At 33.8% G+C, this 8825-nt stretch overlaps 1 pseudogene; it reads right to left on the reverse strand.

Annotated features, from left to right (window-relative positions):
- Positions 1-1199: 1199 nt before the first annotated feature.
- LOC129286408 (G-type lectin S-receptor-like serine/threonine-protein kinase At1g11330) lies at positions 1200-6409 on the reverse strand (annotated as a pseudogene).
- Between the last annotated feature and the right edge of the window lie 2416 nt (positions 6410-8825).

Genomic DNA, 8825 nt, shown 5'->3' on the forward strand with positions numbered 1-8825 from the left:
AAACCACATTGTCTAATAGTGATGGACACAAATATGTAACAGACACTGCAATATAAGGATTGTAAAAATAATATATGAAAACTTAAGGTTGTTCTTACAAAAAATAATGTTAATTGATAATTAGACGTTGAATTTTTCATTTTCATTTAAGATAAGAAAATCAATTTAATCATAAGCGAGATGCAATACAAGTAAATAAAAGCACTAAAATTAATGTTCCAACAACACAATTGTCAAGGCAATTTAGAATGGTTAATCCTTTTATCAATTCATATTACCTAATTAAATGTGTATTCACTATTTGTTTATTAATCTAGAGTATTAATGGGAATAACTATTTTTTTCTGAGTTACAAAGGCAAGTAAAAACTTGATAAAAAGAAAACTAGACATAAACCAAGATTAGAGAGAATGGCGGCAAATAAATTTTATTTTGGCAAAGCAAGGAAGATAAGGAAATTTTGATTCTTTTGCTTGCATTGCCGTAACCTCTTCACTCTAAGTCCAATTGAATTGTATGTGCTTTAAATTTTATTATCTCTTCATGTCTCTGGTTCACCGGCCGCCACAAACTCCTTTGGCTTTGTTTGGTTAAATTACAATATTTTCTTAAAGAGAAGAGAAGATTAGGTGTCACGACAGAAATAAGAGTGACAAAAACTTGAGTAGGTGGCACATTTCTAATGTTCCCACCAATTGCTTATCTTTTCCCTTCCATTAATATATCTAATTATTCCCTCTTCCTTCCTCCTTTCGGCTTTCCGTAAAGGTAAAAGTTAGGATAAGAATTAGAATTTAGGATAATGGATAATCAAGTGTTTATCTTATAAAGTTATATTAGGCGAGGATTTCGGTCATCATGTTCATGAGACTGATCATTCAAACAAGAATTAACGTGACAATTTTCTATCCCCACTACTGTCCCTGGCTTATCCTAAATTTGGGTAAATATCATTTTACATGCATCACCTCTTCATTTAACTCAATGCACCACCAACACCTTTTATCAAATTAAAATAATTCCATTTAGCTTTGTTTGACTTCACTGTGTCTCTTCCTCCTTTCTTTCTTTCTATATATATATATATATATATATCTATGTATGTATGTCTCGGCCACACTGAAAGAGGAGGAAGCTAAATTTCTCCAACAGCATTAATTTCTTCCCCTTCATACTTCCATTAAACTTTTTCTTCTCCTCTAGTTAATTTCCCGCACAACTTCCCTCCTACTTTTTAATGGCTTCCATATGGTTGTATTGGTTTCTCCGTGAGTTGTGTTTGGTGGCTGCAATATGAATAGATAGCATTGGAACAAGACAAAGTAAATCGATTAATTATATTGAAAAGGTTTAATTTCAAGTTTGAGAATAATTTATATGGTCAATACTTGTGGTGATGAGAGTCAAGAATACCAGGTGGCAATGCTACCCTTCTTTATATGGATGTTTATTTTTACTTGGGTATATTTATACTTGCTTTGTTTTCCTATTTTACGAAGGAAATATTCTTATATATGTATAAGTGATTTTAAGTGTGATCGTGCACATGTACAATGTTGGGGAATTTGATATATGTGTTGAGAATTTATTGCCAATTGTTGTACTCTTTGCTTTGCCAACTAATGTTGAAAAGTTGTGTAAACTTGTATGGATGTGCTTAAGTGATAACATGTATATATTGAATGATTGTGTTTGCTACTGAGATTCCTCCCTGAAATCTCACCACTTGATCAGTTACCATTTCAAGTGAATAAGTCCAAGTAGGAAGAATGAGAAGAAGATTTCCAATATAATTAATGCAAAGTGTTGAATGGAATGATAATTAATAAAGTTATGGCTAGTAGTATATGTTAACTGGATTGTATGTAATGCAAAGTTTAATAATCATTACTATCTGACAAGCGTGTCCTATTTAGGGAATATGTATAGGAAACTCAATGGCATGAGATATAAACATTTATATAATTTTTATATATGTAAAGTACGTAAATATTGAATGATGAGCTTCTGAGAAATTTATTATAATAACTTAATATATTTGTATTTTTCTTAGATAAGGGACGGTTAAATCTTTAAGAGAAAATAAAGATAAGTGTAGCTCGTAATACGAATTATTAAATTAATGGCATAAAAAATGAGTTTTTAGAAAAGGTAAAATAAAATAGTTTTTATAAATGAATAAACGATATTGATCGGTATGTAAGATGAAAATGTATCCTAATATTTATCTTTAGAAATGTACTCTAGAAAATTGAAAGGAGATGGGGATCATATACAAACATTGTGTCTAAGATTTTATTATGAATTTTCAATGTTACCTTGTGGATATTTAACCCAAAATAACAAATATGGTTTTCAAATATAGCATCTCCAACATTCTACTTGTACGTAAGGGAACAAATATGGTTTGCAAGAGCGTTTAAATTGGGGTGTGACAGAACAGGCACACCAGCATTCAAAGGAAGGAACATGACCATAAATATTCATTACAGACAGCAAAGATGCTTAACATTTAGGATTAACAAGATAGAAAATCTTATGTAGAAACAAGGTAGAGCTAACCTACTAATGAGGAATATACTTTAGGTCTTTCAAAATGAAATAGAAACTTAACAAACCCCTGTCTACTCCCCCCAAAATTAGAGATGCTTACTTTATTGATGGAACATGATCCATATTTTGTAGTTTGCTCTTCTATAAGAGACATGGTCTGCCTGAGAATGAATGCAGGTTGGTTTGGGAGAGGAATATCCATAATCTCACTATGAAGCATTGACATTACAGAGGCCATTGTGGGCCTATCTTTTGCAAGTTCTTGCACGCACAAAAGCCCAATATGGATGCACTGCAATATGCCCTTGTAAAAGCTTGGATCATATATTTGTGGATCTATTAGAGGCATAACATTGTCATCGATCCATAATTTCCATGCCTAGAAACATTAACAAGTAAAAATGATAGATGTTTAACTTCAATGTTATATTAGGGCCAAGGCTATTTAAAGCTTTTGCAAGAAAGAAGGGTGAAAATTAGAGAAGCTTACAAATCCTAAAAGTGTGAAAGATTCTGCATCTTCATAAAAGCTAGTGTTTTTCCTTCCACTAATAATTTCCAATAGCAAAACACCAAAGCTAAAGACATCAGATTTCTTCGAATAGAGTCCTTCTGTTGCATATTCCGGAGAAATATAGCCACTGCATTTATAAACTACATCTTTCAGATCTCAATATGCTAATAATATAATTATTATGGACAAAGGAAAATGAGCACTTACTATGTTCCAACAACCCTTTCTATATTTGCTTGATTTTCACTGTCTCCAAAAAGTTTAGCCATTTCAAAATCTGATATTTTGGATTCATTTTCTATCCAATAATATGTTACTTGCCTTTAAATCTCTGTGTATGATTCGTAATCTTGAATCTTTATGAAGATAAAGTAATCCTCTAGCTATTCCCTCGATTATGGTGAAGTGCTTTCCCCAATTTAAGGATTTTTGTTTCAATGGATCTACAAAAGATTGTTGAGTAAGATGTGATGAAAATAGATGTTCATAAGAAGACATTTTACTCCCTTCCTACATTATGGTAGCAGGTGCTGGTATATTTAGTATGTAAGGTAATTACTTGTATCATAACTATTTGCACTAATAAACCACTTTAATTGTTCATAGACTCCATTGAACTTGCACATCAAGACATACAAAACCTTGCATGAACTTATAAAATTTGGAAGCATTGCTACAAATGTCAACGAAGTGGTAGCATGAGTTAAAATAAAAGTTCAAGTACCATACTTGTATTTCTTTAAGTATTCTTAAACAACCAAGTTTTCATTTTCTCCTTCATTCATCCAATGCAAAGCATAGAAACATATACAAAACTGTGATATGCATGGAGAATTGGCACTAACCAAATATGTATGTATCCAAACTTTTGTTTGGCATGTATTCATAAACCAATATCTCTTCTTCAATGCAACTTCCAAGAAGTCTAACAAGGTTTCGATGTTGAAGTGTAGAGATCAACTCCACTTCATTTATAAATTCTTCAATACCTTGTCCTGATAACCTTGATAGTCTTTTTACTGCTATTTCCTGCCCATCTTCCAATGTCCCCTGAAATAAAATTAAAAAGAACTTTAATTTCTTATTGATTGAAGGATTATAAAGTTCAAAAAGACTGAAAATCACCTTGTAAACTGGACCAAAACCACCCTGCCCAAGTTTATTTGATATGTCAAAGTTATTTGTTGCAGTTTCCAACTTTTTCAAAGAAAACAATGATAGATCTGGAATATGGACTTGCTTCAGGGGCATCATCCTTGTTTCGTCTTGAGTTTGTTCCTGCATTTCCCCCGAGTTTCACACATTTTCCCCCATTTTATTTCCTCGAAAAAACATATATTGCAATTCTAACACTAGGTTCCAAGAGTTATGAGTTAACTATATGAAGTTCTTGCATATTCTGTACGAAAATGATGAAACTCATGTTCAAGTGACCATCTAAGATTACAAAGCTAAGATTGTATTCTATCTAAACAATCAGAAAGAAGATCACTCATGCCTTGAATGAACAATTACAGTAAACTTGAAAATTACCATTTTGGTTTGAGCATTTTTTCCATAGGAAATATCCAGACACCGTAATGAGAATTGTTCCTATCAAAGATGATATTGTAATAGGCGTTGTCATGTTCCTGTTTCCTATGCCTGTATCAAAGAAAAGAAACATTCAGAGAGCATTCATTTTCTGACAATAATGTCATGACTATAGCACGTACATTGTCATCAACAGTCGATGAAAAAGTAAAAAAAAAAAACAATAATAATAAAGCTTCCTAAGTATTTGTCATAACACTTGTTTTGGGAGCAAGCACGTTGCTAATTATCTTCTTTTTTGAATGAAAATTGCTCCCACATTTTATAATACCTTTGAAGAATTTTAAAAATAAGAAGTAACATCTCTCCCAACAATATGTAACATGACATAACGTGTAAACAACCAAGCAACAAGTATATAGCATAGAAGAAATTTAAAGTTGAACCAAATCCTGGTTGAGTGTTGAAGACATGTTGGACAGTAAACAAGGTGTTCTAGGGTATTTAAAGAGCTTTCTCTAATTAAAATAGATACCTAGTTCTGAGTAGGCTAAACGTATGTAAACATCAATCTCTTCTTCTGGGAAGCTCCGTAAGTCAAGTAAATCTGCATACCAAATCGTACAGCCAAGGTTTCTTTCATGGGCATAAGCAACACAAGAGCAATTCTTGAGGCATGCAGTTTGACAGTCTACAATAGCCTCAGAGAAAGAAGGTAACACTTGTGCATCATCTGGTAATTTCACTCTCTCCAGCATCCAAAACCCATCTATTTTGCTAGCTCGAGAATCATTTTTGTCTCTTTCACATTGAAGTGCTTCTCTTCTGACGCACCCTCTGGTCCAGTTCTGCCTCCCCATTCTTCTTCGTTCCTTGGTTCAAACCCTCTCAAGCAGCTGCAAATTGGGGAGCTCTGCAAATTACAAATCCCGAATGGACCACATTTGCCATAAACATCACACTCTGAAGAACCAATTATCCTCATAAGTTCCAATCTATTTGTCTGGGAATTCCAACGCCTTTGTTCTATTTTACCTAGAGGATTTAAGGTAAAAGTCACAAATGACTCGTATGAAAAATATAGTTCCAAAGTCCCTTCCTCTTCTTTCATTTGAAACCCATCCTTGTGTTAGTTGAATCTATCCTTGGTACCCCAAGGAAGTCTGCGCCATCCCAGGGGCCAGTTTGAAAATAAGGACGATTTTCTTTCCATACAAATACTTCAGTTACATTACGGGGCTCAAGACCAAGAGAAAATTCTCCGTAAGATGGATCAGATGCACTTTTCCAAGATGTAAGTTTCACTTTCTCACCTGTTCTTTTATTAATACTGATTTTCATGTAGGGTAACAGTGTATTGCCAGGATGTTGGAAACTCTGCCACACGGATACTCCTGTAATTCCATCAGCAAGGACAAGGTTGCCAAGACCCGAGAGTTGAGCACTGGAGTTTGAGGCAACTAGCGAGACATTTGTTGACCAAACAACCTGCTTTTGTCCATTCAAAACAACAAGATTGCCATTTTCTGAGATTGTGAGAATCCCAGAAGAATCGATTAGTGGATTGTTTCTGTTAGCAGCCCAAACAATAGAGGACTCGGACATGTACCAAATTCCCAGGTAGCGATTAGTGGAATTTTGAGGGCTGAAGAATCCTAGTGTGAACATGTTGTTACTTGACCTCACTGTTTCAGGTTCTTGGATTGACACAGATGATGAAATGGAGTCCAAGGCACAGACCACATGTGTCGTAGAGAACAAACATATAAGGAAAGCACACAGCAAACAAGCTTTTTTACTGAATCCCATGACGAACATGATGATTGTCTATAATTGAGGAGGATAATGGGTTTCCTGAATGCTGTGAAGGATATCTAATATAACATATTGTATTCTGAACTATTTATCTTTTCTTAAACTGCCACTTCCCTTGGAAGAAAAAGACCTGCAAAAAGTTGGAATTTTCGTTGACGTAGTCGCCCAAGACTTTTCAATTTTTCTTGGTATTATTGTACAACTATTGAATCTCCCTATTCATCAATCCCTTGTCTTTTAAACAAGTTGTAAACAATAGAATTTTGAGAGATATATTCCTCTGAAGTGTTGTCAATTTCTCAAATTTGTCTTTCCTCAGTAGAATTTTGACGCATATATTCCCATACAGTGCTGTCCTTTTCTCAAATTTGTCTGCCACACCGGTTTGAAATTGAAGTTGTTAGAAAATTTGAGCTTTTTCACAGCCAAAAAAAAAAAAGGACTTACATTCTCTAAATTTAAGAGAATGTTTGATTTCTGCTTTTGAAAGTTGTTTTCTTTTTTTAAAAAAATTCTTTAAGTAAATGTTCTAGATTTAAACGGGTTCGAAATGGATTTTTTGCTTTTAGATACAAAAAACAAAAACATCTTAAACTGAGTTTTTTTTTTAACATACTATACTTGACTATTATAAATCACAGTTATCCATGGTTAACCACTACCATAGGCATTATTGTCATATCTTTTTCGTTCAAAAAAGGCAAGACCTAACTGGGATCTGATAGTTCAAACGTGAATCTGACCAATGCCATGAGTCTAGTGGATGATTCAAGTCATGCACACCCCTATCCATAGAGAGGGAAAAAGGAGGCTAGAAGGTCTGCACATTTAGGTCATGTTTGGTACACAGCATTGAGGGCTTGGGTTTGGGATTGGTATTGGGAAAAGCCCAATTTAATGCGTTTGGTACAAAGCATTGAGTCTTACCTGGGTTTGCTTAAACCCACTTAAGTGGGATTACTCAAACCCACCTTTCCCCTAGTATTGAGAAATTAGACTTGGGTTTGTAAAATTTTATGACAAAACTATCCCTGGCTATAATAATTTTCAAACAAATATGCCCCTATGAAATTTGCCCTAATAAACCCACCTCATACTCATCGTATCGCTGTCTTGCAGAGTGCGATCTCCATTGCGGTGAGGGACCTTCTTCGTCTATCTCCCATGTCACTTCGTTTGTCTCCTTCGTCGTGCCGTCAGGTACTATCACTCCATCCTTCTCCTTCGTCTATATTCTTTACTTTTGGGTTTTGCTTCTGTTGATCTGGAATCTCTAGCTTCAGGTTCCTCTTTTTTGGGGTAATATACTTGAGATATAGACTTTATCTTCTTCTCTTTGTTTGTACTTGCTGAAGAAATTGTTTTCTTGCTCTTATAATGGTTGTAGTTGCATCCGTTGCCATCGATTTTATTCCTTTGTATTTTATTTCCATCCCTTCACTTCAATGACTTCTTATTTTTCAATGTTAGTCTGGTGAGAAGCATCCACTTCATTGCGTCACTTTTTTAATGGTGAGGGACTAGTCTTCAGTTTTATGAAGCAATGCACCCGCCATTGTCCAAATCGAATCTTGTCTGGTGAGAATGAGGGCTGTTCTATGCTTCAATCGGTCGACTGGTTAGAATGAGGGATAAGTTACATTTTTCTTAATAAATTCAGAGGGGTATTATGGTATTTTTATAATTTATGATTAATTAAAAAAATAAATAAGCATTCCCTGCTATTATTACTCTATACCAAATATGATTATAAAGCCTCATCCTCAATCCCAATCCCAATCTCAATCCCAATCCTAGTCCCAATCCCTTTAAATTGAGTCCCGTGTACCAAACATGGTCTTATTTCATTCTTAATAGATATGCTCAATCTTAACTTGCCACTCCCTATGTAGTAGAGAGTGGATTTGCCTAATCAAAAGACTGTTGGCATTCACAAAATTAGTGTCATGGGTTAAAAGATCCATAGCTTATAAACAATTAACATCTAGCTTAACTTTTTTGAAACACTGCTCTCACATCATGTTTAAACCACATCAATCACAACCCATGGTTGTGCCTGTAGAGGGGTGCATATATTAACTATAGGCAACCACCACTATCAAGGGTTTTTTTAACTCTAATTTTTTTCAAAATAACTTAATCAAACATGTTTTTATTTTTTTTGTTTTAAAAATAATTTTTAAAAATTAGTTTATAAAATATTGAGAACAAAACCAAACAAGCCCTAAAGATTCATGAATTTCTGTAAAGTTTGTTTTAATATTTCTCTCATTTTATCATTTCTAAAAATTATAAATTCTACTCTCTCTCTCAAAATTTATAAAATTTATAGATTTTCAATTTCATAGGATCCATTTCCTAAAAATAATGTCCAAATTTAACAAAAAAAAACACTAAGAATTTTTATTTA

This window comes from Prosopis cineraria, unplaced genomic scaffold (assembly GCF_029017545.1).
Source record: "Prosopis cineraria cultivar Desert tree isolate PC_DT_omini unplaced genomic scaffold, ASM2901754v1 PC11, whole genome shotgun sequence".
Classification (NCBI taxonomy): Eukaryota; Viridiplantae; Streptophyta; class Magnoliopsida; order Fabales; family Fabaceae; genus Prosopis; species Prosopis cineraria.